This window comes from Cryptomeria japonica, chromosome 11 (assembly GCF_030272615.1).
Source record: "Cryptomeria japonica chromosome 11, Sugi_1.0, whole genome shotgun sequence".
Taxonomy (NCBI): domain Eukaryota; kingdom Viridiplantae; phylum Streptophyta; class Pinopsida; order Cupressales; family Cupressaceae; genus Cryptomeria; species Cryptomeria japonica.
The window spans coordinates 22190383-22210291 of record NC_081415.1 but is presented as its reverse complement, the minus strand read 5'-3'; the positions used below and the strand labels follow the sequence as shown (position 1 = coordinate 22210291).

The 19909-nt window shown below is 39.2% G+C and overlaps 1 long non-coding RNA gene across 1 annotated transcript in view; it reads right to left on the bottom strand.

Moving 5' to 3' along the window:
• Nucleotides 1-18293, bottom strand: part of LOC131859888 (uncharacterized) — a 72391-nt gene extending 54098 nt beyond the window's left edge. The window contains exon 1 of the long non-coding RNA XR_009359469.1: nucleotides 18036-18293. This is a non-coding gene — a long non-coding RNA (uncharacterized LOC131859888). The remainder of the gene's footprint in view (nucleotides 1-18035) is intronic.
• Between the last annotated feature and the right edge of the window lie 1616 nt (nucleotides 18294-19909).

Here is a 19909-nt window from a genome sequence, read left to right as displayed (position 1 = left end):
ACTCCAATTTGACAATTTCATTTGTCAAATTTTATTTAGCAATTAGCATTAAAGAAATCTTCGTATTTAGATTTAGTATTTCAAATTTTGCTATTTGGTATTTTATAGTTTTACTAATTTCCTATAGTTTCATTTGAAATATAATTCTTATACTATTATACATCTTTTCACAACTAGTTTTTCAAGTACTATAAGTATTTGTATAACCATATCGGTGCCAACCCCCGCCGTCCCCAAACTTAGGCCCTTTGTCCCCCATCCCCAAAACCTCTCCTTGTGTCCCCCCATCTCCTTGTCCCCAACGGCCATGGAACACTATCAATACTTCATATCATACGATCAAAGGAATTCATTCAATCAATAGATCACTCAGCAATCATCAGATCAGAAACAAAGACAGTAATTAAATAATAAGAAACTATCCAAATCAAACGAAAAAAGAGATTACAAGAATACTGAATGCTGTAATAATAAGATCAGAATATAACTCGTGAATATTCCAATCCACTATGGTAATATAAAAATTGTTGTTTAGTTTCATAGATATGAATTTATTGCACATCTGTTATATATTAATAAGCATTAAAATATACATTTAACACTATAATAGTCTGTCCAAGGGGAGGAAGGATATACGCAGTTAAGGGATGTTGGACATATGCCTCGAATTCTCCTGACCAGTGTTCAGGTTGATCGGTGTAACTTACCCCAATGGAATAGCTTGCGGGAAGATATCAGGTTAGGCTCTTTCTATCGGGACAACTCTAGTCGTTGAACTCGACTTCTTGGATTTGGTATCAGCTATCGGGAGAGGTTGTTATTCGTTACACCTAAGTCCCGATGTGTTAGCTGTCTTCCAGCTGGAATGCTTCGCATATCGGAATAGCTGGTCTTAGGTCATCCCGATGACCCAACGAAGTCGACTTCGGTCATCGGGGTAACTTTGGCTATCGGGAGGACTGCATGGGTGTTGTGTCGATGACCGATTAGATCACCTTCGACAGTCGGAGCTTTATCGGCTATCGGAGGTTCAAGATTGGAGTTCCGCCGATACCCGATGAAGTCGCCTTAGGCGATCAGGTTGACATCGGCTATCGAAGGAGTCTATGAGAAGCTACGCCGATATCCGATGGATTCGTCTTCGGCCATCGGGATGTCATCGGCTATTGGAGGAGTTTGCTGAATGTTATGCCGATTACCCGATGGATCCGCTTTGGTCGACTTCGGTGTTATCGAGGATTGGAGTAACCTGTTTGGGTGTATTTTCGATGACCCGATGAAACCGACTAAGTGCTATTGGTGATCAGGGTGACATGGTTGGTTGCTACACCAATACCCGATGAGTTCGCCTTCGTTGGTATCGAGGATCGGAGTAGCCAGTTTGGTTGTCTTGTCAATGACCCTATGGAGTCACCTTCGACGATCAGGTATCATCGAAGATCGGGAGACCCTGTTGATGCTATGTCGATGACCCGATGGAGTCACCTTCGGCGATCAGGGTATCATCAAGAGATCGGGTCTACTTGTTGAAGGCTATCCCGATGAGCTGATGGCACCGACCTGTTTGGAGCCGCATTAGTGAAGTCGTCTATTGGTTCATTGGGAGATCGGAGCAACGCATTTGTGGTCCGTCCGATGGCCGATGGAGTAGAGACTGACTACGGGTGGCCGCCTGGACCAAAGTCCAAAAGACAAGTAGGCGGACACTCAGAATGTTTCTATCGGGGTACTTGAATACGAACCGACCCGACTTTCAGATGAATGTGGGATATTTGGTTTCCACGAGTTCATGAACCGACTGGCAATCGCTCAACAGTTACACTCCGAAGTTGTTATTCTAACTAACAAGAATGTAATGATCTGATTCGACAGATGGCATGTTTGCAATCAGAGGATCAGAGTGATCATTGTTGTATTATGTGGGGAGTTATCGTATAAATCAGAGTGTGATCGAGTAGAGGAAAGGTTGAACGACGGTTGAGCAGAGCAGAGTGAAGCGATAGATCTGTACTAATCAAAGCAGAATGGAGTGACTACGAAGGGATGCAGAGAGGCTACGTTGTTGTAGTCTTGCATGTTTGTAGTCTTGAATGTTCTGCATGATGGAGTGAGAACAGAGTTCTGAGATCAGAGTCCGGAAAAGAAGATCTGATAACTTTATTGTAATCGTGTTGTTTACTGAATAAAGTGATCTCTCTTTGGCGGTGGGTTTTTTACCCGTAAGGGTTTTCCCACATAAATCTTGGTGTTATTTCTCTGTGTTTGGATATTTGAATCATCTATCTGTGCCATCTTAATGGGTTGCAAAAGAATTTTAAAAGGCATTCTTACTTGATCCCCTATTGAATTGACGTTAGGAGAGCATCTTCCTCATGGCTTTCCTTACAAGTGGTATCAGAGCCATTTAGTTGTGTTATCCTTGTTGGCTAGGGTTGGTTTTTTGTGTCAATTCTGTTTTCAGTGGGAGTCTAGCAGAATATCTTGTTTGCAGATTGAGATGGCAAACTCTTCTTGACGAGTGGAGATTGAGAAGTTCAATGGCTCAAACTTTGAGTTGTGGAAACTCAAGATGGAGGATTTGCTGGTTGATCGAGATCTTTGGGTTGATGTGTCTGGACAAAAACCTTCAGGCATGAAGCAAGAAGACTGGGATCTTGCAGATAGAAAAGCCAGAGGATTGATCAGACTCTGGTTGGCAAACTCTGTTCTATTAAACGTTCATGAGGAAAAAACTGCACATTTTCTGTGGAAGAAACTTGGAGATATTTATCAAGGGAAATTTCTGGTAAACAAGTTGTTCCTGAGGAAGAAGTTGTATTCCTTGAAGATGGACGAGGGTACATCTGTTGCAGATCATCTGAATGTTTTCAACATGATGGTTGCTCAACTAACTTCCGTGGGAGTCAAGATTGATGACGAGGATTGATGTATGCTTTTGTTATGTTCTCTGCCTCACACGTGGGATCATCTGGTAATGGCCATTGGGAGTACAACAACCACTTTCAAGATGGAAGAAGTGGTTGCTTCATTGCTATCAGAAGAAACACGAAGGAAATCTTCTGAGATGGTCAAGGAGGCCCTTGCTGTTCGTGGCAAGACAGAGGACAAGAAGTCTAAATCCAAGTCAAAGGAAAGTTATGCTCCTGGAAAGAAGACCAAAGCGAAGTGCTGGAACTATGGGCAGGTTGGATACATTCGGAAGGAATGCAAAGTGAAGAAGAAGAAAGAAAACAAGAGTTCTTCAGATTCTGGGTCCTCACAGAATGAGGATGGAAATGCCTTTTGAGCTGCTTTGGCAAGTCAGACATCCAATGGTGTCTGGTTCAATCACGATGCCATGTGAGACTAGGTACCATGGGTCTTTGGTAGTGATGCAAATTCATCATTTGATGGTGAATGTTCTTCATGTAACTGAAGATGCTGACATCTTGAGGATCCATAAAGGGGTCCTTGGTAGAGATGTTGTTTATGTCATATTTTGACATGTTTTCCTTAGTTGGGATGTGTTATATTATGTTTGGGTACACTCTTGAGATGCATTTAGAGTTTTGACATAATATGGTTATGTTCATACAGAGCACGTAATCTCTTTGGAAGAGATGTTTTAGATCATGTGTGTCATGTTTATGTTCCTGATTCTGCAGTTGGAACTTTGACATTGATCTTGGTTTTGTTTTTATGTTTTGAGTACATTGATCATTTGCTTGGTACTTCATGATAATGTGGTTATGCATTTGAAGTTTTGGCATGGGCTGATCAGCTACAGGTGCTCTTGGAAACGTGGAAACGTAGATGGTGCTGAGTTGGAATGAGTAATAGGTTCAACTGAAAGGCATTCATCTGTTATAACACAGTTAGCAATTAGAGGTGAAGAAAGGCTATGATACAGGGTGTTGTGAAGACTTGCTTGCAGGTTCTTTGTTTATTGTTAGTATTGTGAATGCTCTTGGTACAAAGGTTTTATTTACTTCTATGTAATGTTGAAAAAGGATCTTTTTCAATTCTGACATTACCTATGCAGTGGGAGCTTCTTGGTGTGTATGTGACTATCATTGCACTTGAAGTTTGAGACTGTGAGTAACAGGTTGTATATGTTGATGATTTGAAATTCATCTTGTTATACCATGAAGGTATGTATAGCTAGATGTACTAGCACTGGCTGTGGGTGCTATTCTAGCTATGTCTGTAACAAATGTTGGTACATTCGGTTAAGCTTTTGGATTGTGAGTTTTGTGTCCTTGGCAGATAGAGTCATGGTTTTCTCAGTAGCTTCTATGTGTGTCCAGTGGCAGTGGAATGGTAGAAGGTGGGAGTATTCATGAATGAGATGAGACTGCTCTGCATGTGTCTCAGTGGTGCACAAAGTAAACTGTATTTTCTGATGGTTTATGATCAAGTGGTATATCAACATTGATGGGCTTTTGAGTCCATGGTTCTCAGTGATGTCGATATGTGTTCGGCATGGTAGACAAGTCCAGTGGATTCCTCGGCAAGTGGGAGATTGTTGGAAATATGCCTCGAATTCTCCTGACCAGTGTTTGGGTTGATCGGTGTAACTTACCCCAATGGAACAGCTTGCAGGAAGATATCAGGTTAGGCTCTTTCTATCGGGACAACTCTGGCCATTGAACTCAACTTCTTGGATTTGGTATCGGCTATCGAGAGAGGTTGTTATTCATTACACCGAAGTCCCGATGTGTTAGTTGTCTTCCAATTGGAATGCTTCGCATATCGGAATAGCTGGTCTTAGGTCATCCTGATGACCCGACGAAGTCGACTTCGGTCATCGGGGTAACTTTGGCTATCGGGAGGACTGCATGGGCATTGTGCCAATGGCCGATGAGATCGCCTTCGGCGGTCGAAGCTTTATCGGCTATCGAAGGTTCAGGATTGGAGTTCCACCGATACCCGATGAAGTCACCTTAGGCGATCGGGTTGACATCGGCTATCAAAGGAGTCTGTGAGAAGCTACGTCGATATCCACTGGATTCATCTTCGCCGATCGAGATGTCATCGGCTATTGGAGGAGTTTGCTGAATGTTATGCCGATTACCCGATGGATCCGCTTTGGTCGACTTCGGTGTTATCGGGGATCGGAGTAACCTGTTCGGGTGTAATTCCGATGACCCGATGAAACCGACTAAGTGCTATCGGTGATCGGGGTGACATGGTTGGTTGCTACACCGATACCCGATGAGTCTGCCTTCGTTGGTATCGAGGATCGGAGTAGCCAGTTTGGTTGTCTTGCCGATGACCCGATGGAGTCACCTTTGGTGGTCAGGTATCATCGGAGATCGAGAGACCCTGTTGATGCTATGTCGATGACCTGATGGAGTCGCCTTCGGCGATCAGGGTATCATCAAGAGATCGGGTCTACCTGTTGAAGGCTATCCCGATGAGCCGATGGCGCCGACCTGTTTGGAGCCGCATTAGTGAAGTCGTCTACTGGTTCATCGGGAGATTGGAGCAACGCATTTGTGGTCTGTCTAATGGCCGATGGAGTAGAGACTAACTACGGGTGGCCGCTCGGACTGAAGTCCAAAAGACAAGTAGGTGGACACTCAAAATGTTTTTGTCGGGGTACTTGAATACGAACCGACCCGACTTCCGGATGAATGTGGGATATTTGGTTTCCACGAGTTCATGAACCGACTGGCAATCGCTCAACAGTTACACTCCGAAGTTGTTATTCTAACTAACAAGAATGTAATGATCTGATTCGACAGATGGCATGTTTGCAGTCAGAGGATCAGAGTGATCATTGTTGTATTTTGTGGGGAGTTATTGTATAAATCAGAGTGTGATCAAGCAGAGCAAAGGTTGAACGACGGTTGAGCAGAGCAGAGTGAAGCGATAGGTCTGTACTGATCAGAGCAGAACGGAGTGACTAGGAAGGGATACAGAGAGGCTACGTTGTTGTAGTCTTGAATGTTCTGCATGATGGAGTGAGAACAGAGTTCTGAGATCAGAGTCCGGAAAAGAAGATCTGATAACTTTATTGTAATCGTGTTGTTTACTGAATAAAGTGATCTCTCTTTGGCGGTGGGTTTTTTACCCGTAAGGGTTTTCCCACGTAAATCTTGGTGTTATTTCTCTGTGTGTTTTGATATTTGAATCATCTGTCTGTGTCATCTTAATGTGTTGCAAAAGAAGTTTAAAGGGCATTCTTGCTTGATCCCCTATTGAATTGACGTTAGGAGAGCGTCTTCCACATGGCTTTCCTTACAAGGGAGAGCAGCTATAGGGCACCCTACTATAGTGGCCAATAGAGAGAGAACAGCTATAAGGGAACCCTATTACATTGTGAAAGGGAGAGAACAGCTAAGGGCACCCTATTGCGATTTCCCTTCCAATTCCTACATTGAGGGACTCTTGATGAACCCAAGATTCTCCAGCCATGGAAGAATGGAGGGAGAAACGACTATCTTAAAATCCTACCATGCCTCCTTAAATCATATCTTATATGACTGAGATCCCACATACTAATCAAAATTAGGATTCAAATTCAAGATCAAATTATTTAAAGAGATATTTTACTTGGTAAGATGTAACCCTAACCCTAATTTGTTGCAATTGCGATTCTAGGGCAAATTAGGAAGGGGACATTACATTGGCACAAATAATTGGTATCTAATGAAAAGGTCAAGAAGCTTGGTTTAAAGAGGAGTGCACATCCAAACCGATAAAAGATCTCTTGCAAGAAAGATATCAAATCATGGTAAATAAGTAATGTCTAATGAATTTTTAGATTGGTTTTTATAAAGATGAGATTTTATGTGATGTGATGTTATGCTCATTGACACTCATTATGTCTTGTTAGGAAGGCCTTGACAATTTGATATGAAGGCAATATATGATGGTAAGATGAATAGTTACACAATTGTGAAGGATTGAAGAAAGTTTACATTGAGACCATTGAAAGAAAAAGAAGAAAAGGACAGCGGTCCTATGGTTTGTTTGAACACAGAAAAACATTTTTTAATAGTAAAAGAGGGGAAAGCTTGTTTTGCTTTCACTCCCAGGCTTGTGTAGATTTGGCCAGCATGTAGAATGGATGAAATTCCTCAAGAGGTGAAGAGTTTGTTGTTGTAGCATGTTGAAATTCCTTCCAAGGAGTGATTTGATGTTTACAGCCCTAATGGAGTGGATGAGTTGAAAAGTCCAGCTGATTTAAGAAGAAGTAGTGCCGGGTATAAGCATGAACTATAAAAAAAGCGGAAAATAATTTGAAGAAGCGCACAATAAGCTACAAGCAACATGCTGATTTCTAGAGTAAAGAGTAGAAATTTGAAGTTCATGAGTTGTTTTTACTCATTTAGGGAGAGAAATTCCCAAGGAGCACTTATGACAAATTAAAATGGAAAATTATCAAACCGTCTAGAATCTTAAAGAAGTTTGCAGCAAACATGTGTGAGATCGGGCTCCTAGAGGATGAGTAAATCTCGCCAGTTTCATTATGAGGGTCAAACAAGTGCAGAAGCAAATACATATTCATGTTTAGCAAAGGAAGATTAGGTGCAGTAGTTGCCTAAGGAAGTAAGGATGAGACAGAAGGAGTGATTGATTCTTGAGTGATTACTGAGACGAGAAAAGAAAACAGTGAATACTTGGAGTGGAGGACTAAATCAGCTAAAGAAGCAACTTCGATGAGAAATAACTTGGAATTTCAGTCAAACACTTCACAAAATGCCCACGAGCAATAATTCAGTAAAAGAAACCATGTCCATATGTGATCATATGTCACTAAAAACAATAGTAGGATATGTTGTAAATAAATATCAATTATCTTTGGTAATAGTTGTTTGTGTCTTGAAGGTTTTCATTAGACTCAGAGGCTTGCTAAAGGTCGTTAAGGCATGTAGTAGGCTTCTACAAGTGCAAAATGGGTTGCTACAAGTCATCCATGAGCTGATATAGGCATTATTTAGACTACTGTAGGCATTCTATAGTGTGCTACAGATGTATTGGAGGATGTTGCAGGTTGTTTGATGATTGCAAAAAGTATATAGGAAATTGCTGCAAGCACGTTGGGTGTTGCTATAGGTGCCATTTGCACTGCTACTGGCAACATGATAGCATGCTACAGACCTTTGGTAATAAGTTTCAAGTGACTATCATAACTTTCCCCAATACTGTGAGGACGTGCAACTGGTTCTTGAGTGGATGACAGTCATTGGAAGGCAAGGATTGATAAAAACAACTTGCCTTTCATAATTGGGTGGATATTCTTATCTTCATTGAGTTTACCTCTTTTATGATGATGTGGCAGCAGGTAGGCTAGTAACCACCTTATGCTTGGTGATTGGGGGACAGCTGGAATTTCTTTAGTTGACATAAGACATCATTTTCCCTACTTGGCGATTGTATCCTATTAACCCACGTGGCAGACTGATTATCTTGATCGTCTGCGCATTTTGATGCTTGCGCAGGTTGTGTATGAGTTTTTTGTTGGTGGTTAACCATCTTTGATGGCAACAAAAATTGGCGGTTTCTCTAGAGGGCTGTTATCTTCCACCTTCAATCAAGCCACCTGGCAGGGCAGTCATTTCTTAGAAGCAGTGAACCATTCTTGGTAGAGAGAAGAAGAGAATAGCTGTGAGAGACAATGATCGGGCAGTTGGCTTTGAAAAGAAGATAGTGTACAGAAAGGAAAGAGCAGAGGACAGATAGAGGGACAAAAAGGAATTGATCAGTGAATAAAGAGGGTGGATTGTCCAAGTAGAAAGGAGGACAAGGTAGCAGAAGTTAGGCTGTTGTTCACCCCCCCGGAATGGAGAACGGTACTATAGCTCATTATTGAACTGTGTATTCAGGAGGCTCTTTGAACATGTTGGAAGCCTTTTAACAGACATATTTCAAAAATCAATGCAAGTATGTTCTTTTGCTTATGTTTGTTACATGTATTTTGTTAAAAGAGTGTTCGGCAGCTATGTTTGGGTAGTCTTTCATTAGGACCCCCTTGCCTAGGCTGCATCAGCTACAAGACCAAGACAAGTTGAGTACAAACTTAACAACAAATCAACATGGGAAGATACGTCCATTAAAAGGTACAATGTCCTTTAGAAGAGAGTTTATATCCAAAACACCAATGAAAAGATAGTGGCCATGTTTATAAACACCAAAACAGCAAAGATTCAAAAAACATGAAATATGCTTCAACCCAAAAAATCAAGAGATGAACAACATGTAGAATTCTTTGCAAGTGGATATGTACCACATAAAAAGATTTCTTCATAGACGGTAGTCAATCAAGGGTCGGTAAAGTTGGAGAGTCGACAATTATTAACACACTCCAAAAAACAAGGTGTGATGTCTCGATCCTAGTCAGGGGCTTTAGAGTTGATGAGTTAGCTTATTTCCTGGACCCTCGTAGGCTAACAGGGTATGGACAGAGGGTCATGGTGACAATGGATGGAGGATGATGTTCTTCAGTTCGGTGTTGGGTTCAGTTCAGGGTTCGTTTGAGCAGTTTCTGACTCCATTTGAGGGATTTGCTATTTATAGCATTTTGGCTATTTATAGATGGGAAGTTGGCTATTTTTAGACAGGCCCCTGGTCACATGGGTTTTGAGAGCTTTATCTCCAGTATCTGAAAATTCATCTTTTGGAGTCATATTGAGAGAGATTAATTTTTCGGTGAATTGCAGGCTATATTAATTAATGACGTTTATTATAAAGTCACATTGACTTTTTCATCAAATATTTCACTTAAATTTATTTAAGTGACATTTTAATTTTCTCTATAGTTGGGCGCCATATTAAAAAGTGTTTTAACACTTATGAGATTTTTATAACCCTAAAAGCAAATCGTGGGTTTTTGCATAAAGCCGCCTTTTGAGAAATCAAAGTCATTATTGTTGATTACTTGATATCTCATTCCTCTCTAGATTTTGGAGCTTGAGGGTTTCATAATGGATTCTTCATTGGAGAAAGTGTATTCTTCAGTGCATGGTAATGGTGAGACTATGAAAGATCAGTTGAATTGTTGCAGCTGTGGTTGGCTTCATTCAGAAGTCAAATTGGTGATGATTGCATGCAGATTTGGCTTCTTACAGGGCAGATTTGTTGTAGGTTTTCTTATTTACTGTTATTGCTGTTAATTTTTTGTGGTTTGGAAGCCTCTTTTCCCAAACACACAGCTTGCCCATTAATTGGCACCATCTTCTTACTGTTTGGGCGTCTTATTATTAAATAAGGGCAGATCTAGATTGTTTCCAGAATAAAAATCAGAACTTTGTAAGTTGTTGATTTAATCTTTTCATTTCAATAAATTGGCTACGGACCTACGAGTAAGCTTCTAAATTCTCCAATTTATTGTTTCAGCTAATTATTTCATGTATTATTTCAATATGTGTTGCAAATTAAAGAAACCCCCTTTTGCAACTTCTATCTATTTCTGAAAGACCATCTTAATAATCAAAAATACAAAAAAGAATTACAAATTACAGCAGGTTGAAGAGTTGATCCAGCAAGGGTTCATCACAGTGGTATCAGAGCTCTGATCCTGCCATCCTGGAGGGTTAGGGGATTTAATATGCATCACCAACAGTTTGGGCATCACAAATTTTATACCCGCAGGAGATTCGGTTCTCAGAGAAACCAATTTCATTTTGGTCAGAACCAAATTGAAATTATGGGTGATAGGAATGAAGAAGCCACCAGAAACACTACACAGAATGATGACAATGAGGCAAGGGAGGTCATGAGAGGTGTAGCATCTGGACAACAACAGGTAGCAACAATGTTGCAGCAGCTGACCACTGCCATACAACAACTTTCACTACCTAGAGGTAATGATTTGAATCAAGAAGAGAATGGCAATATTGCTGGTCATTCCAGAGCTCGTGTGACTAACACACGCACATATGACAGACCCACATGCCCCACCTTTGTCAGAGCTGAACCTGAAGATGAGGTTGATTCCAAAGCTGGAGATGACAGGGGTTTTGGTGACAATATCATGGCAATGCATGATGAGTGGGATAGATTACCACAGAGAGTTCAGGATCACCTTAGCTTTGACAGGTATATTAGTTAGAAGAGAGATCATAGCAGGAATTGGAATAATCAAAAACCTTGGAACAAAAATAATGATCTCAAATATGCAATCAACAAGCTCACACTTTCAACTTTTGATGGCAGCGGTAGAGTTACAGCCAGAGCTTGGATTAGCAAGTTGGATACCTTCTTGAACCTACGTCCTATGTCAGAAGAAGATGCTATTAAGTTTGCAGCTTTGCATTTGGATGGGGTAGCCCATGATTGGTGGCGCCATGGGATGGTGACTTTGCATCATGACCTTATTACAACATACCAAGAATTTACTGACAGATTGGTTGAGCGTTTTAATAAAAGAGATCCAAAGTTGTATTTCAGGGATCTAGCCTAGCTGAAACAAATGGGCAACTTGGAATCTTACAATAGTGAATTTTAGAAGCTTTCAGTTATGGTAACTAACATCTCAGAGAGAAGGTTGGTCATTATTTTCGTTGAAGGTCTTTATGAGCCTATGAAGGGTTGGATTAAGGCTTTTGATCCCCCTACCTTGCAAGAAGCCATGAGGAAGGCATGTAGCATGGAACTTACCACTCCATGTAGTAAGTTCACTCCAAACAACTCCAAACCATCCTCATCATTTAATGACAGCAAGTCTGATCCAAAGAAATCAGAAAATGTGGAGCAAGGGAAGAAGTTTCCATCACCTTTGGACAGGGAAACACTTAATGATTTGCGTAGAAGAAAGTTGTGTTTTCATTGTAAGGGCCCTTATGATCAAAACCATGATTGTCCCCTCAAGCCTAAGGGTCAAAATAGGAATATGGAGTGGTTTTATGAGGGAGAAAACATGACTGATAACACAGGCCAGCAAACTGATCAAGATGATTCAGAGACTGAAAATTCAAAGAAGGGAGTGGAAAATGAAGTAGAATTTGATCTGCAGGAAGCTCATATGTCAAGCATGCAAAGAGAAGGTTCTTTTAGGTTGTGTGGACTCTTGGCTGGTCAAAGAGTCATCTCTCTACTTGATACAAGTGCAACTCATAACTTCATAGATGCACAGTTGGTGGAGAAGCGAGGGATTCAAACTCAAGAGTTTGAAGGCATAAGGGTGAAAGTTGTTGATGGTAATGTACTGATTTGTGATAGAATGATTTCAGACTTACCCATGAACTCAATAATTATGAATTCAAAGCTGACTTTTATGTGGTTAACATGGGAAACATGGATGTGGTCCTTGGCATGACGTGGCTTCATGCCATAGGTGAATTTACAGTCAACCTCAGAGATATGGAGATGAAATTCAAGGTTGATGGGACTAATCATGTTCTTAAAGCTATCAAGGCCAGCAACTTGAAGTTAATCACTCTTAAAAGAATGGAGAGACTTATCCGACATGACATGGTGGATTGGGCAGCAGAGTGTAAACTAATGCCTACTTATGAAGAGCAACATAAAACACCTTACCATTCAGATATTCAGGGGCTTAGAGTTAAGCATACAAAGGTGTTTAGTGACATACCTCTTGGTAGGCCTCCTGATAGAGGCATAGAGCACATTTTTGAGCTTGAAGAGGGCACCAAGCCCATCATGATTACACCCTACCGGCACCCCAAGGGGTTGAAAGATGAAATTGAGAAAACCATCAAAGAAATTCTAGCAATGGGACACATAAGGCTGAGTAAGTCTCCTTTAGCTTCATCAGTTGTTTTGGTGAAGAAGATGGCACACTTCGAATGTGCATTGATTACCGTGTGCTGAATAGGACTATAAAGAACAGGTATCCCATTCCTCGCATTGATGAGTTGTTAGATGAGCTTCACGGAGCTTGTTATTTCTCTAAGATTGACTTGAGGACAGGTTATCATCAGATCAGTGTCAGGGAGTGGGACATTGAGAAGACCGCATTCAAATGTCATTGTGGACACTATGAGTTTTTGGTTATGCCTTTTGGGTTAACCAACGCACCAGCCACCTTTCAGTCCACTATGAGCAGGGTCTTCCAGTCTCAGTTGAGGAGATTTGTTTTGGTTTTCTTTGATGACATTTTGGTTTATAGTAAAACTTGGGAGGAGCACTTGGTTCACTTGGATACTGTTTTAGGCATACTTGACAGAGAGTCCTTTTATGCCAAGGAGTCCAAGTGTGCATTGGGAATGGCAAAACTTTTGTATTTGGGTCACATAATCAACAAAGAGGGAGTTCGCATGGATCCTGATAAGGTTCATGCCATTGTTGAGTGGCCTACACCTGAGACCTTGACTCAGCTCAGGGGATTTGTTGGTTTATGTGCCTTCTATCGTCAGTTTGTTAGTAGTTTTTCACGGCATGCCGCACCACTTACTGATTTGACAAAGAAGGGTGCATTTGTTTGGACACCTCTAGCACAAGAGTGTTTTGAGAAGTTCAAGCAATTGATGACTACATGTCCAGTTCTTTCTTTACCCAATTTCACCAAACTTTTTGAGCTTCATTGTGATGCATGTGGAGAGGGTATTGGTGCAGTAATTATGCAGGATCGTCATCCTATAGCTTATGAGAGCAGGAAGCTTAGGGGTCCGAAGAGGAGCTATAGTGTTTATGATAAGGAAATGTTGGCCATCATGCATGCAATGGTTAAGTTCAGGCAATATTTAGTTGGTAGCAAGTTTTGTGTCAAAACTGATCATAATAGCTTGAAGCATTTCCTTGGGCAGCGTGATCTAAATGAGCGTCAACAGAAGTGGGTTAGCAAGTTATGGTCTTATGATTTTGACATCTCATATGTCAAAGGGACTCAGAACATTGTTGTTGATGCCTTACCTCGCCGTCCCCATTTGAGCTCCTTGGTGGTTGTTTCCGAGGATTGGAAACACTTGATTATAGCAGAGTATGCCAAGAATCCTTGGGCCTCTGGTATTATTGATGGGATAGTACAGGACAGCGGGTACTCTCTTGCGAATGACCTCATCATTTATAAAGAGAGGATATTTCTAGTCTCAGGTTCTGAGCTGAAGTGCATGGTATTGAGGAGTTTCCATGATTCACCTATGGCTGGACATCCTGGTTACTTTAAGACCTCTAGGCAGGTACGGGAGAGATTCTCTTGGAAGGGTCTCAATTCTAATGTTCTTCAGTACATCAAAGAGTGTTATGTTTGCCAACAAAACAAGCAAGAGCACAGCTTTCCTGCAGGGTTACTTCAACCACTTCCTATTCCTGACAGGAAGTGGGAATGGATTTCATCACGAGCTTGCCTAAAGCCCAGGGTAGTGACAGCATTTATGTGGTAGTTGATCAGTTGACTAAGTGTGCACATTTCTTCCCGATCACGACTACTTATTCAGCTACTCAGGTGACCGATCTTTTCTTTCGTGAGGTATTCAGATTGCATGGTTTACCTCGATGTATTGTCAGTGATAAAGACAGCAGGTTCATGGGTCACTTCTGGCAGGAATTATTCAGACTTTGCGGGACGGAGCTCACTCCGAGTACTAGTTACCACCCCCAGACTGATGGACAAATAGAGATTGTCAACAAATGGGTGGAAGGATACCTGCGGAACTACATTTCAAGGCAGCAAAAGGCTTGGGTGAAGTGGTTGCACTTGTGCGAGTATTGTTATAATTCCACTCATCACATGACTATTCAGATGACACCTTTCAGAGCTTTGTATGGTTATGATGCACCAAGTTTCCTGGATTTATTGTTGAGCGATTGCAAAGTGCCTAGTGCTGGGGATTTATTACAGGAGAACAAGGACATTATGAGAGCTCTTCGTGAGAACATCCAGAAAGCTCAGAATCAGCAGAAGCAGTATGCTGATCAAAAGAGGGTTGAGCGAGCATTCAACATTAGAGATATGGTATATTTGATGCTTCAGCCCTATAGGCAGTCCACTTTGAGGAAGAAGGGTGCAAAGAAACTCAAGCCACGCTACTATGGACCATTCATGATTGTCAAGCGTGTTGGTGAGGTGGCTTATGAGTTGGATTTACCGGCACATAGTAAGGTTCATAATGTGTTCCATGTGTCATACCTAAAGAAGGCATTGGGACAACATATAGTTCCTTCTACAGTTCTACCATCCCTAGATGATGAGGGGAAGTTAGTGTTAGAACCTGAGGCCATTCTAGAGTTCAGAGAGCGTCATTTGCGGAAAAGTGTGATCAGGGAATTTTTGATTAAATGGAAGGATCTGCCAATAAAGGATGCTACTTGGGAGAGTGATAGCATTTTACAGCATCCAGCATTGAGTTTGTTTGGGGACAAGCAAATTCAGGGAGGGTGGACTGTGATGTCCCCATCCTAGTCAAGGGCTTTAGAGTTGATGAGTTGGCTTATTTCTTGGACCCTCGTAGGCTAATAGGGTATGGACAGAGGGTCATGGTGACAATGGATGGAGGATGATATTCTTCAGTTCAATGTTGGGTTCAATTCAGGCTTCGTTTGAGCAATTTCTGACTCCATTTGAGGGATTTGCTATTTATAGCATTTTGGCTATTTATAGATGGGAAGTTGGCTATTTTTAGACGGGCCCCTGGTCACATGGGTTTTGGGAGCTTTATCTCCAACTTCTGATAGTTCATCTTTTGGAGTCATATTGAGAGAGATATTAATTTTTCAGTGAATTACAGGCTATATTAATTAATGACGTTTATTATAAAGTCACATGAACTTTGTAATAAAATATTTCACTTAAATTTATTTAAGTGACTTTTTAATTTTCTCTATAGTTGGGCGCCATATTAAAAAGTGTTTTAACACTTATGAAATTTTTATAACCCTAAAAGCAAATTGTAGGTTTTTGCATAAAGCCGCCTTTTGAGAAATCAAAGTCATTATTGTTGATTACTTGATATCTCATTCCTCTTTGGGTTTTGGAGCTTGAGGGTTTCATAATGGATTCTTCATTGGAGAACGTGTATTCTTCAGTGCATGATAATGGTGAGACTGTGAAAGATCAGTTGAATTGTTGCAGTTGTGATTGACTTCATTCAAAAGTCAAATTGGTGATGATTGCATGCAGATTTGGCTTCTTACAGGGCAGATTTGTTGTAAGTTTTCTTATTTACTGTTATTGTTATTAATTTTCTGTGGTTTGGAAGCCTCTTTTCCCAAACACACAGCTTGCCCATTAATAGGCGCCATCTTCTTACTGTTTGGGCGTCTTATTATTAAATAAGGGCAGATCTAGATTGCTTCCAGAATAAAAATCAGAACTTTGTAAGTTGCTGATTTAATCTTTTCATTTCAATAAATTGGCTAAAGACCTATGGGCATGCTTCTAAATTCTCCAATTTATTGTTTCAGCTAATTGTTTCATGTATTGTTTCAATATGTGTTGCAAATTAAAGAAACCCCCTTCTACAACTTCTGTTTATTTCTGAAAGACCATCTTAATAATCAAAAATACAAAAAAGAATTACAAATTACAGCAGGTTCAAGAGTTGAACCAGCAAGGGTTCATCACACAAGGGTTTTTATATTTCCAAACAAAAGAAGTACAAGCATCGGCGTAAAACATTATCACATAATTTCTTATGCAAAATCAATTAAGGTTAAAGAAAGTTTCCGTTCTCTCCAAAAACAATGGCAGGTTTGTGTACATCTGACCCAAAAAATGAGGAAATGTCCATTTCGAACCTCTTCAACATAGATTTCTTCCTGAAAGATCGGTTTAGATTATAAAAAACTGGATTTAATATGTCCGCCAAAAAAAATGTTTGTATAACTTCTTTGGCAAAAAGAACTTCTGACTTAAGTTCGTTTACTGTCAAAAGACGGGGCAGAACAATGCCAAACTCTCCAAAAAGAATTCACCAATAAAAAAGACATGATGTGCACGTAAAACTTCCCGCATATAAATTCTTTTGTACAGTCAATTAAGAGTAGAGACAGAGTGGACCAATGCTGCCTACTCAGTCCAAAAATACAATGCTTTTAATAGTCTGACGAAAAAACAAGAAAATGTGTATGAAAAGCGTCGTTCACATAAAATTGTGGAGCTAAGGTAAATTGATATTAAAGTAGATATGAGAGCTGAGGAACACACAAAATATGTTTTTTACAATAATCTGGAGGTTTTTTGCTATTATCAATTAAAATTTAAAACTTTAAAACAAAACACTGATTAAAACCCCTTATGAAAGGTAACGAAAAGCCTAAACCATGTTTTCTGAGAATGAATAAACCATTTTAAATGAACTTATTAGCAAAACATCCTTTTGCAAAAATGTTCAGCATTTATTTACTGCAAGAAACATAATAAGCTCCAAGTGCAGATCAAATAAGACATTATAGAAAACAGGAATACCTCTACAATCCTCCATTCACGCCTCATAAAACTTGAATTTCTCAATAATTCAAAAACCCCAATTTCCTTAATTATCGGAACTTCAGAAAAAAAAAACTCGTTTCTAATTAAAAAAACCCTAATTCCTCAATGATCCAGAAACCACTAAATTCCTCAATTATTCAAATAAACCCTCAATCGCTCAACGAATCAATAATTAAAAGACCCAACCTTTTAGTATTCCAAAATAATCTTAAATTCCTCAATAATCCAAAGAAACGTTTAAATTACTCGATAGTAAAATATAAAAATAAAAAAGCCCAACTTCCTAAAAAATCCAAAGAATTCCTCAGTAATCTAAAGAAACCCAATTTTTCTAATCGTTTAGAAAAAAACGTCAAACTCCTCGAAATCAATAATTCAAAAGAAACCGGATCCCTCCAACAAGAAATTTTAAGGAAAATAGAAAAAAAAAAAAAACATATGAATTACTCAATAATCAAAAGGAAATAGAATTTGTCAATGATACATCGACAGGAAAATAAATAAATAAATAAATCCCGAATAATCCAAACGAGCACAAATGTATCAATAATCCAAAGAAATCCAAGTTTCTCAATGATCGAAAAGAAAATCTCTTCGATACTAAAATAAATACAATTTATATTCTCAATTAACATAAAAGTGTATCCGAAATGAACTAAATTTATATCCTCCATTAACATAAAAGTATATCCGAAATGAACTATCAAGATTTACTTACTTCTACATTATATTATTGACTCTAGGTTTCCCTTCGCTTGGGTGGTTGGAACAAAGCAGACCCTAAATAACAATCTACGGAGACCGAAAACAAAAAGAAGAAAAAAGGGCAGTTCGCAGATGAGGTGTTTTATTGCAGGCTTGACATCTGTAATTCATGCCACGCTATAAAGCATAATAGACAATTCATCGTTGAATAAAGGGTTATTCAAATGATACACGTAGAAGAAAACCAGCGATGAAATCGACTCCGTGAAGCCTCTTTTTGTGGTTATCCGTTGAAGTGCATGTTTTGCTTGAAGTTGAGCGTTTGGTCTGTTTTCTTCCAAATTTTAAATTATGGGAAAATGTGAAATTGGAATAATTTAGTTTTATAAGATTAATTTTATTAGGGGTCATCCTCTAATGGGATGGATGGTTAAAGTGATTGTACAATCATGAATGAGAAATTTATGATTATAAGTGTTGAATCAAAATTAATTATGTTTTTCTATAAGATCTATTTCAAAAACATAGGACATATCATAATTAAAAAATTTAAAACTAGTAATTGCATTTTGGTGTGCAATGGGTATGTCGAATAGGTGTGAAGTCTAATAGGAAAAAACTTTGGACTATTTGTTGTGTAAATTTATGCAGTACATGATGTCACTTGGTAGGTCATTTAGAAAATGGTGTTGTTTGTGCAACAAATGTCTAAATGGAGAAGTGATCCAAACACAACTTAACAAAACTTTTGAATCAAGAAGATAATCAAGCTCCATTACCAATAGACTCATATTATGTTTGTAATAGGGAGAGAGAAAAACAGAGAGAGAGCTAGGGATAGAAAGGGGAGGGAGAATGAGAGAGATAGCGGTATAGAGATAGAGATCTAGAGATGAAGATAGAGAGGTAGAGAGGAGATATATAGGGTAGAGAGGAGATATATAGGGTAGCGAGAAATGTAGAGATAATGAGTTAGAGATGGAGAAATGTGGAAGAGGGAATATGAAGATATAGAGCACATATAGGAAGAGGAAGAGGGAGAAAGGAAGAGATGTTTCCTCTATGAAATGAAAAGCTTTGACTTGCTAAATGAATGGCTCGTCATACTCCAAAAAAGATGCAAGATGGTATGAGTCATATTGCTTGTCTAAGTCAAGGTGGGTCACACAAAACTAAGATCATGAATCTATACATATATGTCATCCTTCTCATGATTATGTGTCCACATTTTGCCAAATAGTCTATGTGTCTAGTCTATGCTTCCACATGTCCACAAAAAACAATCTGGTTGTCTTGATTAAGCTTCTACTTTCCGTCAAATAGTCTACATGCCTGGTCTATGATAAAACATTTTGCATCCATGTCAAGAAAGGGGCAAAAAAAGAATCTTAACTGTCATTCAATATTTTTTAATGAAGGAAGTTGCAAAAAAAATCATTTATGGAGTTCTAAAATCTAGTAACTTTGTAAGCCAATATTTTTAGATTTACTCTCTATTATATTTTATTGTGAATAATTGAAGTAGAAAAAGATATATTGGTTTTGGTTGATCTCATTCCAAAAAGAATTCTTCTTTGATAGTGTTATGCAATTTTTTTCTTAAACACTATGCCCTTAATTTTAGTTTTCCATTGGCATTGTCAATAGATTGACACAACTATGTATAATCTTGAGATAAATTGCTTGCCATGCTTTCAACGAGTTTTATTTGAAATTTATACATAGGCGGATCATTTCTCTTTGAGTTTTATTTCATTCTAAAATAGTTATTTCTTTATCTACTAAATGAAGGTATTGGTTCTATGGTTTTATATATGGTTGTTTTTTATATGGTTGTGGTTTTACCTATGGCTTATGGTAGAGACAAATTGGAGGAAGTTTAAATAT